Source organism: Myotis myotis, unplaced genomic scaffold (assembly GCF_014108235.1).
Source record: "Myotis myotis isolate mMyoMyo1 unplaced genomic scaffold, mMyoMyo1.p scaffold_m19_p_3, whole genome shotgun sequence".
NCBI classification, from domain to species: domain Eukaryota; kingdom Metazoa; phylum Chordata; class Mammalia; order Chiroptera; family Vespertilionidae; genus Myotis; species Myotis myotis.
This window is the reverse complement of record NW_023416335.1, coordinates 211,341,389-211,356,234: the sequence shown is the minus strand read 5'-3', so window position 1 is coordinate 211,356,234 and position 14,846 is coordinate 211,341,389. Positions and strand designations below refer to the sequence as shown.

At 59.6% G+C, this 14,846-nt stretch overlaps 1 protein-coding gene across 1 annotated transcript in view; it reads right to left on the bottom strand.

Annotated features, from left to right (window-relative positions):
* PARVB (parvin beta) overlaps nt 1–10,425 on the bottom strand; it is an 85,504-nt gene extending 75,079 nt beyond the window's left edge. The window contains exon 1 of the mRNA XM_036298799.1: nt 10,230–10,425. The gene's annotated coding sequence lies outside the window, so the exon portion shown is untranslated. The remainder of the gene's footprint in view (nt 1–10,229) is intronic.
* Between the last annotated feature and the right edge of the window lie 4,421 nt (nt 10,426–14,846).

The following is a 14,846-nucleotide window of genomic DNA, read 5'->3' as shown; positions in this document are numbered from 1 at the left end:
GTGAGGATTAACCAAAGTTTTTTAAAAAATAAAAGTGTCGTGGCGCCGTGAAAGGGTTTCTCTAGTGGACAGCCACGCGCTGACAGCTGCCCGCCTGCTTCCGGCAGGCCGCCCACGACAAAGGAGACTCAGCTGGAAGGGGAAGGGGAAGGGGACGTGGCCGGCCCCGGGGAAGGAGGCTCTGGGATTTTGTAGGCGTCGTTTGGATAAAAAGCATAATCATACGTAAGTGCAAGCGTGGCGCTTGTTACTAAGAAATCATACGTCAGGGGGCGGGCTAGAGGAGGCCAATGGGGAGGAGAGGGGGACAGAGGTAGTGCTTTCAACAATAAAGGTTTTTTAAAAGAAACCTTACGGAGCAGCAAAGGTCACGTGTCCCACCCCGCGGAGAGCCCCGCCCGCCTCCGCCTGCTCCATCTCCGCGCACCTGCGGGCGGAGGAGGGGCGGTGGCCAGCTCGGAAGGTGTTTATTATTGTGTTAGTCGTGGTGGGTTGTCCTGTCCCCTGTGTGCGCGGAGGACAATAAGGGTGGCCTTGCTGGCTGTGGGCTGGGCTGCACTTTTTCAGGGCCGGGAAGGAGTGACAGATGATCCAAACCCCCCGCTCCCCCTGCTTCCCTCTGGGCTCCTGGGGAGCTCACTGGCTTCTCTGGAGGGGGGGGGGGGTTCTTCTCTCTGGTGGGTCCTCATCCGGGAGGACTCGCCGGGCTGCCTTACAGAGCGGTAACCGCACGTGTTTGCCTGGAGTTCGGAAACGTTGGCTTTTAATAAAAGAGAATTTAGCAAGAAGCAGAAATAGGACCTCAGTCCCCATCGGCGGGGTCCGCCGCCGCTCGGCATGCTGGGAGAGGAATTATGGAAGTTGGCTGCAGGCAGAGCCGCTCAGGGAGAAAGCCATTCGATTTGCTGTCGAACGGAGGCCACTTCCTTTTTAGCCGAGTTAAGGCCGAGGCACAAGCATCTCGTGAGCGCGTGCGGGGCCCACGGGGCGTGATCTCGCGGCCTCGGTCGCCCAGGGGCCTCCTCCCCAGGAATGGGCGGCGCGGGCCGTGCGGACGGTGGAATTTGCCCGAACACTTCAGCCACGGCAAACCAGGCAAGCAGCCGCCAAAGGAACGAGGGCGAGCCCTGGCCCGTGCGGCTCAGTTGGGTGAGTGTGGTCCCGTCTCGGGCTCGATGTCCAGTTAGCGCACACACCTGGGTCCCGGGCTCGACGCCCAGGAGGGGCGGGCAGGAGGCAGCGGTCCACGTTTCTCTCACTGAGGTTTCCGCCTCTCTCCCTGAATGCCACGCAGGAATAGAAGAACAGCAGCGCGGACGTGTCTCAGGACCATGTGAGCGGGAGCGGCCAGGCACCAGGGCCCACGCGGAGTGGACTCGCGCCTTCGAAGTTCCAGGACAGGCGGCGCCTTTCCTAGGTCGCAAGTGGTCACCCTCGGAGGGGAGGCACCGCTGGAGATGCCAGTGGCCCAGGCGTGGTCCCGGGTGGGCGAGCAGGTGCGCACCCCAAGGAGTCTCTATCCTTGCCCAGGGCTCCGGCGGGCGCGGTGCGGTTCACTGCCGCCTCCCAAAAGCCTTGGGGGGAGCATGAATAACGACCCCCCCCCCCCCACACACACACACACACACAGGGCAACGCGAGGTCTCTTCCTCACCAACCCGTCTGTTCCGGTCGCAGGCGCTGGGCAAGCGCTGAGAGGCTAGAGCCGCCCGCTTCCCGCAGGGCTCCCCTCGCTTCCGTTCACGTAACAAGAAAGAACGGTTTCCCTGGAAAACCTAAAAAGAGGCGCTAGCCCTCCGGGGGAGGAAAGGGAGCCCGTTCCAGGAGTGACAGCCTGGGAAGCGCTTTCTGGTGTTGCTTGTTGCAGGCCTCCCAGCAGCCTGCGGAGCCGCCTGGCGGGCTGCCTGGGTGGTGGAGGCGCTGAGCTCCGGGGCCTGCCGGCCTCCCTGCGCTCCCAGAGGCTGCCCCCCAACAGTCAGGCAGCCCTCTGAACCGTGTTATGTCATCCGTTTGCCCAGTGACTGCTCGGGCGAGAGTGAGCTGTGGCTTCCGCGGTGAACGCTGGGAGCAGGAAGAGATGACCACACTCGCCCGGAATGTTAAAACCGTGCAGCTAACACGCCTCCCCTCGCGGGCCAAGCATGCGCCGCGGGCTGCCGCGCTCCACGGCCGCTCACCCCAGTGATTTTGGAAACTTCAGCAAATTTTGAGCCGAGGGAAGTTGGATTTGCATTTACTAGCAGCTCCTCGGAGTTTTGTTTTCACGTCGTCGGCGAATTAAACTGCAGACGCACTGGCTCCCCTAGTGTTTTACAGATGAGGGATGAACGAAAAGTCGGCCCCGGGCGACTGGTTCCTAGTCTGCTGTGCAGACTTGGTGACGGCCCCTAAAAGATGATACGTTCTGAGGGCAAATGCCTTGGAAAATGTCGGTGCATCCAATGCGTGAAAGAACAAAGGCAGGCCTATTAGACATTCACACTTTAGTCTGAATTTCTTTCCCCATTCATTTGCCATAGGCGTAGCACCTGCCTGCAAAGATGGAAGGCTTTGCTCTCCTCCGCCCACTGGACTTGGGAGCAGTGGGGAAATGAGAGCTGTGCTTGGGGTGGAGGGTGGGGCTCTTTGGGACAGTGAGCTTGTCCCGGCTGCTGCTGGAGCAGGAGACATGGCCCCCACAGACCATCATAAGAACACTGCTGGGTCAGAAAGGATATATGCACCCATATGTTCATAGCAGCACAATTCACCATAGCTAAGATCTGGAAACAGCCTAAGTGCCCATCAGTAGATGAATGGACTAGAAAACTGTGGTACATCTACACGATGGAATACTATGCTGCTGTATAAAAAAAAAAAGGAACTCTTACCATTTGCAACAGCATGGATGGAACTGGAGAGCATTATGCTAAGTGGAATAAGCCAGTCAATGAAGGAAAAATACCACATGATCTCACTCATTCATGGATAATAGAGACCATTATAAACTTTTGAACAATAATAGATACAGAGGCAGAGCTGCCTCAAACAGATTGTCAAACTGCAGCGGGAAGGCTGGGGAGGGTTGGGGGGCAGGAGGGAGGTGGGTAAGAGATCAACCGAAGGACTTGTATGCATGCATATAAGCATAACCAATGGACATAAGACACTGGGGGGTAGGGGAGGCCAGAGAATTGTCCAGGGCGGGGGAAAAAAAAGGACACATATGTAATACCCTTTGTAATACTTTAAGCAATAAAACAATTAAAAAAAAGAGAGGGGGAAAAAAAAAGAACACTGCTGGGGCCAGGGGTCTAGACAGGCATCTGTAAGGAGTCAGACTGCCCAACCAGCATGGCTCAGCGGTTGAGTGTCGACCTATGAATCAGGAGGTCACGGCTCGATTCCCAGTCAGGGGGTTGCAGGCTCGGTCCCCAGTAGGGGCGTGCAGGAGGCGGCCAATGATTCTCTCCTCATTAACGTTTCTCTCTCTCCCTCTCCCTTCCTCTCTGAAATCAATACAAATATAATTTAGAAACTTGTACGGAGCCAGACAGGGAGGATTTTTGAGTTTGGGGGCCACCCCGCCTGTCGCAGCTCCACCACGTTGGTGCTGTGGCGGGAAAGCAGCCACAGATGAGCAAACGAGCGTGGCGCCTCCACTAAAGCTGCACCATGCACCCAGGCAGTCGCATCTCCTGTCGCTTTCACACGTTGTGAAATTCTTCTTTTGACTGTTTTTCAAAACATGTTAAATATAAACTCATTCCTAGCTCATGGGCCGTGCAAAACCAGACACTGGCCCAGATTGGGGAGCAGACTGTGTCGAAAATGGTGTCACTTACTGCTCATTTTTGCCTAAAACCCTAATAGTGGCCACGATGGTGGCACCACTAAAAACAAACCAATGTTTAAAAGGTAACAGTGCCCGGCCACGTGGCTCAGGGGCTGAGCATCGACCTATGAACCAGGAGGTCACGGTTCGATTCCCGGTCAGGGCACAGGCCGGGGTTGCAGCCTCTGTCCCCAGTGGGGGGCGTGCAGGAGGCAGCTGACCAATGATTCTCTCATCATTGATGTTTCTATCTTCCTCTCCCTTCCTCTCTGAAATCAATAAAAATATATTTAACATTTTTTTTAATATATTTTATTGATTTTTTACAGAGAGGAAGGGAGAGGGATAGAGGGTTAGAAACATCGATGAGAGAGAAACATCGACCAGCTGCCTCCTGCACACTCCCCACTGGGGATGTGCCCGCAACCAAGGTACATGCCCTTGACCGGAATCAAACCTGGGACCCCTCAGTCCGCAGGCCAACGCTCCATCCACTGAGCCAAACCGGTGCTGGCATGAAATCAATAAAAATATATTTAAAAAAATAAATAAACATCCAAATAGCCCTTGGCAGAAAAAAGGCTCCCACCCCTGCTGTAGCGCAAACACCTCATTCGGAACCACCTAGAATACCGCTGAGCAAGTGGGTCCTCGGGCCGCCCATGGTCCCTGGTGGAAACAGTCACAGAGAAATGAGACGTTCTCCGCTCAGGCCCACAGCGCGAAGGCGAGCCTGTGCCCCCGTGAGCCTCTGCCCCGTGAGCCTGTGCCCCCGCCGGCCGGTGGCTGATAGGACAGGAGGCTGGGCAGCCACGCACACTGTGCTCTGAATCAGGAACGTCGCTTTAAGAGGGGCGCTCCACTCAGCGTGGGACGTCACCAGGGACGTGAGATGCCAGGCCTGCGGAGACCTTCAATCCCCGGGGCTACGCAGTATTTACTACCAAGAACCACGAAAGCGGGGCTGAAGGTTCTGGAAGCCCCGTGGCAGCCGTGGGGGCCCCGGCCCTCGGGGACAGAGGTCTCAGGCGCCCTAACAGCCAGCTGGAAACTGCAACTGAAACGCTGTGCCCTGGGGGCCTTTCCCAGAAGCGCCGCCGTGCCTTGCGCCCAGCAGACGCTCAGGAAGTATCTGATGAGTCACCGAGTCCTCTCTGAGCAGGAACCGCCCTAACGCCCATGGGCAGATAAGCGGGTAAACGAAACGTGCCCACACGGCACATACACACGGGTCCTGACCGCGCTACCACACGGATGAGCCTCAGGGGCTGCAATGAGCCAGACACCAGGGGAGCAGGTGGGAGTCCCACTGTGTGAGGTCCCTGCAGGTGGGAGTCCCACTGTGTGAGGTCCCTGCAGGTGGGAGTCCCACTGTGTGAGGTTCCTGCAGGTGGGAGTCCCACTGTGTGAGGTCCCTGCAGGTGTGAGTCCCACTGTGTGAGGTCCCTGCAGGTGTGAGTCCCACTGTGTGAGGTCCCTGCAGGTGGGAGTCCCACTGTGTGAGGTCCCTGCAGGTGTGAGTCCCACTGTGTGAGGTCCCTGCAGGTGGGAGTCCCACTGTGTGAGGTCCCTGCAGGTGGGAGTCCCTCTGTGTGAGGTCCCTGCAGGTGGGAGTCCCACTGTGTGAGGTCCCTGCAGGTGGGAGTCCCACTGTGTGAGGTCCCTGCAGGTGGGAGTACCACTGTGTGAGGTCCCTGCAGGTGGGAGTCCCACTGTGTGAGGTTCCTGCAGGTGGGAGTCCCACTGTGTGAGGTCCCTGCCGGTGGGAGTCCCACTGTGTGAGGTCCCTGCAGGTGGGAGTCCCTCTGTGTGAGGTTCCTGCAGGTGGGAGTCCCACTGTGTGAGGTTCCTGCAGGTGGGAGTCCCACTGTGTGAGGTCCCTGCAGGTGGGAGTCCCACTGTGTGAGGTCCCTGCAGGTGGGAGTCCCACTGTGTGAGGTTCCTGCAGGTGGGAGTCCCACTGTGTGAGGTTCCTGGGGGAGTCCCACTGTGTGAGGTCCCTGCAGGTGGGAGTCCCACTGTGTGAGGTCCCTGCAGGTGGGAGTCCCACTGTGTGAGGTCCCTGCAGGTGGGAGTCCCACTGTGTGAGGTCCCTGCAGGTGGGAGTCCCACTGTGTGAGGTCCCTGCAGGTGGGAGTCCCACTGTGTGAGGTCCCTGCAGGTGGGAGTCCCACTGTGTGAGGTCCCTGCAGGTGGGAGTCCCACTGTGTGAGGTCCCTGCAGGTGGGAGTCCCTCTGTGTGAGGTTCCTGCAGGTGGGAGTCCCACTGTGTGAGGTCCCTGCAGGTGTGAGTCCCTCTGTGTGAGGTCCCTGCAGGTGTGAGTCCCTCTGTGTGAGGTTCCTGCAGGTGGGAGTCCCACTGTGTGAGGTACCTGCAGGTGTGAGTCCCTCTGTGTGAGGTCCCTGCAGGTGTGAGTCCCTCTGTGTGAGGTTCCTGCAGGTGGGAGTCCCACTGTGTGAGGTCCCTGCAGGTGGGAGTCCCACTGTGTGAGGTCCCTGCAGGTGTGAGTCCCTCTGTGTGAGGTCCCTGCAGGTGTGAGTCCCTCTGTGTGAGGTTCCTGCAGGTGGGAGTCCCACTGTGTGAGGTTCCTGCAGGTGGGAGTCCCTCTGTGTGAGGTTCCTGGGGGAGTCCTGTCCGTGGAGGCAGAGGGAGGGCGGGACGGGGAGTCAGTGTCTAACGGGCAGAGTTTCAGCAGGTGAAGAGCCTGGAGATGAGCGCACTTCGCGCCACTGAGCTGCACGTGAAAACTGTACCATGTGTATTTTACCGCGATTTACTTGTAAAAAGAAAAAATAAACACGGCTTGTGTCTCAGACCATCCTAAACCAGGCCGACGCTAAGGGCGACGGAACAAACTGAAAAGCTGCCCTGGGAGAGAGAAGCCGGAGGCCTTGGTATGCGAAGTGACGGATGGAAACCGAGAAGACGTGGCCTCCTGGGGGCAGGAAGGGCGGACAGGAGCCACTGGGGACAGAGATGAGGGGCGCAGCGCACAGGGGAGGATGGAGCCCCTAACTCCGCCTCCAGGGAGCCGGTGCAGCCTGCTGAGCCTCCAGCCAAACTGCCAGCAGGAGCAACCGCCTCGCAGAAGACGGCCCCTCCCTGCCCCTCCTCCCTCGGGCGCAGCCGCCTCGAGCACCCAGCCCTTGGCCCGGTTGGGGTGTCAGTGCTCCCCAGCAGACAGGCACCGCCTTCCCACCCCAGACGGGGCCTCGCAGCACTAAGCCCGTCGGGGCTCCGGTGGGCGGCTGAGGGGCACGTGGTTGGGGCCACGGGCTGGTGGTGGCCACTGCAGGAGGTGCCTAGGCCGCGTGGGGTGACTGTGGCATCGCCCCCGCACAGAGAAGCCTTCATGGACTGATGCCCGCTGAGCGTGGCTCCCTCTACCCTCCGCCGGGTGACGGGTGTGGTGATGCAGGCGTGGGGGAAGGTGTGGCCCCGAAACCGGAGAAGCTTCCGAAACAAAGCTCGGCTGCCTGGCCCTCCTGCTCCCCGTCACCTGCCCGGTGTCAGGGTGTCACCCGCCCCGTGTCAAGGCGTCACCCGCCCGGTGCCAAGGTGTCACCATGGGCTCTGGGAAAAGACGGTGCCAGCCAGGGAGCCACTTACTTCCTCAAACTCGGCAGTTGATGGCGCTAAAGAAACCCCACCTGAACCGGTCCCACAAAAAGAGAACACAATTGGACCCCGGGCTTTCTGGACTTCGCAACATATTTTTTTAATTATTCAATTACTTGATTCAAATAGTTACTTTTTAAATATGTGCTGGCCCGGCCGGCGTGGCGCAGTGGTGGAGCGTCGACCTATGAACCAGGAGGTCAGGGTTCGATTCCGGTCAGGGCACAGGCCCGGGTTGCGGGCTCGATCCCCAGTGTGGGGCGTGCAGGAGGCAGCCGATCCATGATTCTCTCTCATCATTGATGTGTCTGTCTCTTCCTCTCTCTCCCTTCCTCTCTGAAATCAGTAAAATATATTTTAAAAATAGATAAACAAACAAATAAAATAAAATAAAAATTGTGGGCTGGCCGTCTCTCCGCCCCTCTTGCTGGGAGCACGGAGCACAGAGGGTGTGCACAGCGTGCGGGTGGAGGCGCCTCAGGCTGTGCAAGGGGGAGCAGGGGCCCCGGGAGGGGCTGGCCGTCCCCTCCGCACTGGGAGGGTCTCCCTTTCAATCCAGCTTCTCCAGTAAAAGAACCATTGTCCCCGGCGAGGCTCACAGGGACAAGGGTCTCTCCAGCCCGGCCCTCCCTCCACCCCCTCCTGATGCCTTTCCTGAAAGAGCGTTCTGTTCTCTGCCCGCCCATCCCAGCTGCCCCCGGGTCCCTGTGGCCTCTCACCCCGCCGCCCCGGCCAGCCCCGCAGCCACGGCTGTCCTTCCTGCCACGTGTACTTGGTGGCCACCTGTTACGGCTGGAGTGGTTTCCACCGAAAAACCCTGCTGCAGCCCGAACCCGGCCCCTGGGGAGGCGACCTCGCTTGTAAACAGGATCTTTGCAGATGGAACTGGTTAGGATGAGTCAGCCGACGGGCCTCGCTGAAGCAGGAATTTGGGGGGTAAAATAGGCAGGTTGAGGACATTTTAGAAATTAAGGGGACCAGAGCAGCAGCAGGTGTATCTCCCTAGACTAGGGGAGCTGAGGAGCTGCCATGGGCGCACGCCCTAGAAGGAGGGGCTGGGAGCCGCAGGTCTCAGTCACTGAGTGGAAGGAAGCCGTCATTCAGAGGAGGGAGAAGCCCAAAGGGGTCGAAAACAATAAGGGAGGAGGGGAGAGCCTCACGGGTCCCAGGTGAGGTTTGACCTTTGACCCAGGAGTTACTATAGTAACCAGTCCAAGGGAATAGTGACCCATCAAAGGGGATGTCAAGGCACAAAGGTGTTCAGCCTTCGTAAGCTGCAGGGAAAAGGAACTCAGGGGCACCCTTTCCCCTCCCCACATGGGGGTCTGTTCTGCGGGACCCTTTCCCCCTCCACCTTTGCGCTACGCCTTCCGTCCGTGGATTCATTCTTCGACTTCGGCGGACAAAGAATCCGGGAACCATCCTGCCCGGGGAACACCGCGTGTTCCAGTCCAAAAAGCCCGCTTCCTTGTCCAATACGCCTGGGAGGGCCCAGGTGAGGATGGAGGCCGACGGGAGCCACGACCCACCGAGATCACAGGTGACCCCGGAGGTAAGAGAGGTCCTCTCCTCACACCTTGATTCTGGGCTTCCCTCCTCCACAGAGGGCCGTGCCCCTTACACTCTGGGGACAGGAGAGCACACCACACACACACACACACACGCACACACATACGCAAGCGCGCACACACTGTGGGCGTGCTGGCAGGTGCGTGGGTTTAAACCCTGAGCTGGTGTGGATGACCCGCCTAATCTTGGCTCCAGGACCAGCCTCGGCCGGATTCACAGCCTCGGGGCTCAGCAAGCCACGCCCACAGCACAAACCCCACCTGTTCTGTCCGGCCCGGAGCTAAGGTGGCTTCTCTATTTTTAAAAGGTTAAAAAATACCACCATCTTCCAGTAATTCGCCAAAATGACTAGCACAGAGGGAGAGAGAGGCACCGTTACGTGTCCCCTAGGCCTTTTAGGAAACACGGACTTGTTCCTCCGGCCACGAACATGCGAATCCTCAAGGAAGGCGATACGGCGGACATCGAGGGAATGGGCTGCTCAGAAAGGAAGGCCCCACCAACCTGCCCACGGCAACGCTGGACGAGGCTGCGTGCCACCCAGCGCGCCATGGCATCGCGAACGCGCAGCTGAGGGCAAGGTTCTGGCCAAGGGAGTCAGTGCCCGTATTGAGCCTGTTAAGCCCTCAAGAGCCGAGAGCGCTTCCTGAAACGTGTGAAGGAAATGAGCAGAAAGGAAGGAGGCCGCAGAGGAAGGTGCTGGGTTCGTGAGCTCCCGGAGGAGCCTGGGGCCCGGGACCCTCCCCACGGCCCCAGGGCAGGGCGAGTGTAGCGGAGACTTCTGTGCTGGTGAAAAGGTTTCTCCTAATCGAGTAGAAGTGTGGCGTCCCTTCCCCCAAAAAATAATTAAAGAGAACTTTGTGTCCTAAAGGAATAGATGTAATCAGCAAAAGAATGACGCTTCCTGGCAACTTCCTGCTTAAAAAACAAAAACAAATTCCTGGCCACTATTGCAGGATTTAACACAAGAATAGTCGTTTTCCAGTGCCCTCAGCGGCCTGTTCTGTCTCCTGCTCTGGGGACGCCCCTTCTCCCAGCCTCCGGCCCCCTCCTGCGTCTTATCCAGCCTCCACCTGCAGAGCCTCCTCCGGGACCAGCCGACACCGGGTTTTCCTACCGTAACTCCTCCCTGCCCAACAACCCTGGGCTCCCGGATCCGCCAGCATCACCCCAGCAGGTGGCGGCTGCGGCCACCGCCTGGCCGGCCTCTGCGGCCTCCGCACCCACCTCTCTCTGGGCTTCTGTTCCCACGGGGACGGTGTGGCTCTCCGGGGCAGGGCCACTTCTTCCTCCAGTTGGCGGAGAAGACGGGCGAGGGCGCTGAGCATCTTAAAGCCGCGAAACCGCGTTCTCTTCCAGGACGTGCAGGAGCCTCCCAAGGTGAGCGCCATGGAGGCCGCCCCGCCTCGGAGAGGAGCCTGAGCCACGGTTCTACCTGCAGGCCCGCAGCTCTGCGACTTCCTGCCGAACCGCTTCCTGGGTGAGGAGGTGAAGCTCATCCATCAGGAAGATGGGCGCCACCTGCCTCCCCTCCGCGGGCTGCGGGCCCAGGCTGGGCGGGCGAGTCACTCTTCCAAAGGCTCCCCCTCCAGCACCACCAGGAGCCTGAGGGCCCCCCTGCGCCCCCTGGGCTCTGGCTGTCCCCTGAGCCTCTCGCGTGTGCATAACCCACAGGCACAGACGGTGGGTATGAGGCTTGCGGGGGGGGGGGGGGGGTGGGCAGGAGAAAAGGCACATGTGTAATACTTTCAACAATAAAGATTTTAAAAAGAACAGTCATTTTCTTTGATGAAAAAGGAACATTGTTAAAGGCGGTCTTGCTTGAATCGGCTACCGACTGCTTGGAAGTCACCCAGGACGTGGGGGCTGCGGGTGGCAGAGGCGCGTCCACAGCAGCCCCGCAGGGCGCCTGGGCCGAGGGTTTCCATCCGGGGCTGGAGCTTAACCTGGCCCCACGCCGAACCTGGGACCTTCTTACCCAGAAGCCGCTGCCTGTGTGTCCGCTGGGACCTTATTCATTTCAGAAACACGTTTTCCATGTCCCCACGAGGCAGCCCGGTGGGAGTTGTCAGGTCTGGGGGCAAAGGTGAGACAGAGCCCTTTGGTTCCCGAATGTCCCAGCCCCCTCCGCCCTGCTGGCAGCTCACCGCCCCGTCCCACGCGTGAGGAGGGCGGCTGGGCGGGAGCGCCGGGGCCACTTAGGTCACGTCACCGGTCCGCCTTCAGAGCCAGTTCCCATGGACCCGCCAGGCGCTCAGGCACCACCGCGCACTCAGACGTGCGGGCAGCACGGGAGGACACTCCACCTGTGTCCTCGAACCCTGACTCCACAGACTCCTGTGTCCACGGGAGGAGCCCCGGACAAACCCAGCGGAGGGGCCTCCCACAGAGTCCCTGCCCATGCTCCTCACACGGTCAAGGTCACCCACACAGGGCCGTCTGAGAAACCGGCACAGCAGGAGGCGCTAAGGAGACACTGGTGTCTGTGGGGTCCTCCTGGACAGGAAAGGGCAGCGGTAAAACCTAAGGAAATCTGAGTACAGTAGAGACTTCAGTCCGTAACGTGTCCACTTGGCTCATTAATCGTAACAAATGCGGCTGGGCTCACAGACGTTATAACAGGGCCAGCGGGGCGGTCTGCGCCAACTCCCTCCGCACACTGCCTATGTTCTGTGAATCTGAAACTATGGGATGGAAAGTTTATTTTTTTTAAATAATATCATCCTTGATTTGTAAAGAACTGTTGTATTTTTTCCACTTTTATTGCAAAATAAAGATTTTCAGGCTGTTCAAAGCGCATGAGGAAGTCAGTCATAAATCAGCAAGACCCTTAGCAAATCAGTCAATACATTCAGAATCCTTTGTCCATTTTCCAAAATGGATTTCCGCTGTTTCCCCCTCTGCCTGCTCTTTCCGGTCAGCCGGCCGGGGAAGCACCATCAGGGGCACGGAGGGCAGCCCAGAGGCGGGGCCCGGTGTGCGCTCACGGCTCACCCCCGGCCACCAGCGGGGACCTGCACCTGCCCCCTTGTAGGCTGTCACCCCCGGCCACCAGCGGGGACCTGCACCTGCCCCCTTGTAGGCTGTCACCCCCGGCCACCAGCGGGGACCTGCACCTGCCCCCTTGTAGGCTGTCACCCCCGGCCACCAGCGGGGACCTGCACCTGCCCCTGTAGCCGCGGGACAGCCGTGCGCCAGACGCCTGTCCGTTCCCGGGGCTCCGGGCATTGTCTTCATTACCGGAGCCCAGAAAAGGTGGGGCTGTTTTCTCTGACAAGGGAACGAAATGCAGGACAAGCCTTTCTTCGCCACTAGTCTCAGATGGGGTTCTGGAAGGGCTGTGTGAGGAGGGTTTCAGAGAAACAGGCCAACAGGAGAGAGATGTAAACGCCTCCTACAGAGGCAGAGGCAGGGGCAGGGGCAGGGGTAGAGGCAGGGGCAGGGGCAGGGGCAGGGGAGAGGCAGAGGCAGGGGCAGGGGCAGGGGCAGATGCCGGGCAGATGCAGGGGCAGGGGGAGAGGCAGAGGCAGGGGCAGGGGCAGGGGGAGGGGCAGGGGGAGGAGCAGGTGGAGGGGCAGGGGCAGGGGGAGAGGCAGAGGCAGGGGCAGGGGCAGAGGCAGATGCAGGGGCAGGGGCAGAGGCAGGGGCAGGGGCAGATGCAGGGCAGATGCAGGGGCAGGGGCAGGGGCAGGGGGAGGGGCAGGGGCAGGGGCAGGGGCAGTAGTGTGGGTGGGCCTCGTCCAGCCCACCGAGGGCCTAAAGAGAGCCAAGGGCAGAGGACAGAGGGACCCCCACGTTTCCCTGCCTCCCTGCTGGAGCGGGGACACCTCACCTCGGCTCCCCTGCCCCCAGCTTGGACTTACGCCAGCTCCTGGTTCTCAGGCCTTTGGACTCGGAATGAATTCCACCAACGGTGCTGCCTCCACAACCAACAATTCCCTACACTCTCCTTTCACAGGCACATGCTTCCTGTTGGTTCCGTTTCCCCGGACAACCCTGCCCTCCAGGTCCTCCCCCAGAGGCCTTTGCACCTGCTGGTCCCTCTTCCACGAATGCTGTTCCCTGCACCTGCTCACCGCTGGCTTCCTCCTACTTAACCCTCAGCTCTCAGCCTGAGAGTCCCTTCTGAGAAAAGCCTTGTCTGACACCCAGCTGGGTCTCGGAGGCCCTGGAGGGCCAACCCAGGCTCCCGCAGCTCCGCCAGAGAGGGGTGCCCTGCAGCTGGCAGCGGGGTCCTTGAGAATGGCTGCCAGGAAGGGGGCACCCAGGGTGGGCCGGGGACACAGTGAGGAATGAGCAGACTCATGCTGAGGGCCTGTGGGGCGAGCAGGAGGCCGTCCACTCTGGAATCACGCAGGCACGGCGGGAGCACCAGCCCAGCGCCTCGCACGTGCGTGTTGAGCCTGTGAACGAGGTGAGAGTCCTGAGCGCGTGCCCCCCCTCCTCTGGGAGCTCCCTGTTCCCGGGCCCGGAGGAGGCTGTGTTCACAGGGACGGGCTGAGTCTGGGGCGGGGAGTGTGGGGGTCCAGGCAGCGCCCCGTGGAGGTGCCCCGTCCTTTCTCTGGATTGAGGTGGGGTGAATACTATCTGACCAGGAGGACAGATGTCGGTTCCCATGCCTCCGTCCAATGTCAAGGCTGTACCGTCTGTTATGTTCTCATTTTTCTAGCGGGAGCTCTGCCCACGGGCATTTCAGGGAAATGACACTGAGATGAGCAGCGATCTCTGGGGCCGATGCTCTGACCGTGGAGCCTGGTTCTGCCTCAGTGTGGGGTCTCCTTCCGTCTCAGTGGCGGTGCCTCGGCGCGGGAAGTCAGGGCATTTCCCTGACCACACACCCATCTCGGGATGAATGCGGGAAAGGCGCCGATCCAACAGCTGGCCCTGGTTGCTTGAAAAGTGGGGGGAAAACACAGGGGTGGGGGGAGGCTGTGATTTTCACAGTTGGTCCAAATTCATCAAATGTGCTTTCTTTTCAAAAAAAGACCATGCTGAATCCCCTTCCGCACAAACATGCTTTGTTCTTAAAAGTCATCCAACGATTCAGCAAAGGAGCCCAGTAATTCACTCGTCAGGGAACGCCATGAAGTCACAGCTGGGCGTGGGGACGGACGCCCAGGACGGCGGCAGCCCCTCGTGCGAAGCATGGGCCGCTCTTGGAACTGAGACGGCTGGCTGACCCAGCACAGCGGTGAGCAGCCGCCCACAGGTCCCCCTCACACTCGGTGTGCATGGCAGCAGGCTGGCGTTCCATCCCACGTCCCCGTCTTCTCTGGACAGCGCTGCCAGGAGACCGACGCAGGGAAGGCTTAGGTTTCCTCTGTAACGCCTCCAGGACGGCATTTACCATCTAAGGCCCGGACCACCCCAGGCCAAGACTGCACCTGCCTCCCCAGCCCACCCTGCCCTGTTCCTCCACCTTCTGAGTTATCCTCCCAAAATGTGCCTCCGCCGGGACACGCTCAGATGCTGCTTCTAATCGGCCCCAGGCAGGACCACGGAGACAGCCAAGTTCCCGGAGATGGCCCCTGAGCCCTGAGCCCTGAGCCCGCCCAGGCCCTGGTCTCGGGTAGAAATGAAGACTCGGTCTTCAGATCCAGTTGTTTAAGGGAAGCTAGAAGTTTGAAGACAGTCTCCTGATTTTAAACATTGCTTATTTTATTTAAACTCGATTCTCTAGTTTCTGTAGGGAGTGGCTATAGCCTCTGACCTGTGGCAGAGCCACATACAAGTCCCAGCTTGGAGCGCTGAGCCCTCCTAGCACAATTAAGCTTGACCTTATAGTCCCCCTTGTTCCTAGAAGCTAATGGGCTGTGGGAGGTACAGGAAGTGCTGCCAAACAAG